Source organism: Neophocaena asiaeorientalis, unplaced genomic scaffold (assembly GCF_003031525.2).
Source record: "Neophocaena asiaeorientalis asiaeorientalis breed wild unplaced genomic scaffold, Neophocaena_asiaeorientalis_V1.1 scaffold96, whole genome shotgun sequence".
Lineage (NCBI taxonomy): Eukaryota > Metazoa > Chordata > Mammalia > Artiodactyla > Phocoenidae > Neophocaena > Neophocaena asiaeorientalis.
The window spans coordinates 3,764,002-3,764,349 of record NW_020175831.1 but is presented as its reverse complement, the minus strand read 5'-3'; positions in this window follow the sequence as shown (position 1 = coordinate 3,764,349).

Sequence of the window (348 nt, the reverse complement as noted above, 5' to 3'; positions counted from 1 at the left end):
AATTAAGGTCTCCGCAACTAAACTAGACGCGGGCCATGCCCGGACTCTCCGGGTTCTGGACCCTCTGCAGGGCGCGTCGCCGATGGATCTCAGACTTACCTTCGGGACACCATTACCAGATTAGAGTCCCTCGGTCCGCAGTTATGTGGCACTGTCAGGCTTACAGAGGAGAATCCTTGCGGCTGATTTATGGTGAGTCACCCAAAGCAGGGCGAGCCTGGACAGGAGGCCCAGACGCCTGCGCCTCGGCCGCTGTTGGCCCGAGACCGGAAGACAGCGACCGGGCCAGAGCGAGGGCGGGGGTCACCGAGCTGCCCCGCGGGCCCCGCCCGCCACCCCCCGCCACCC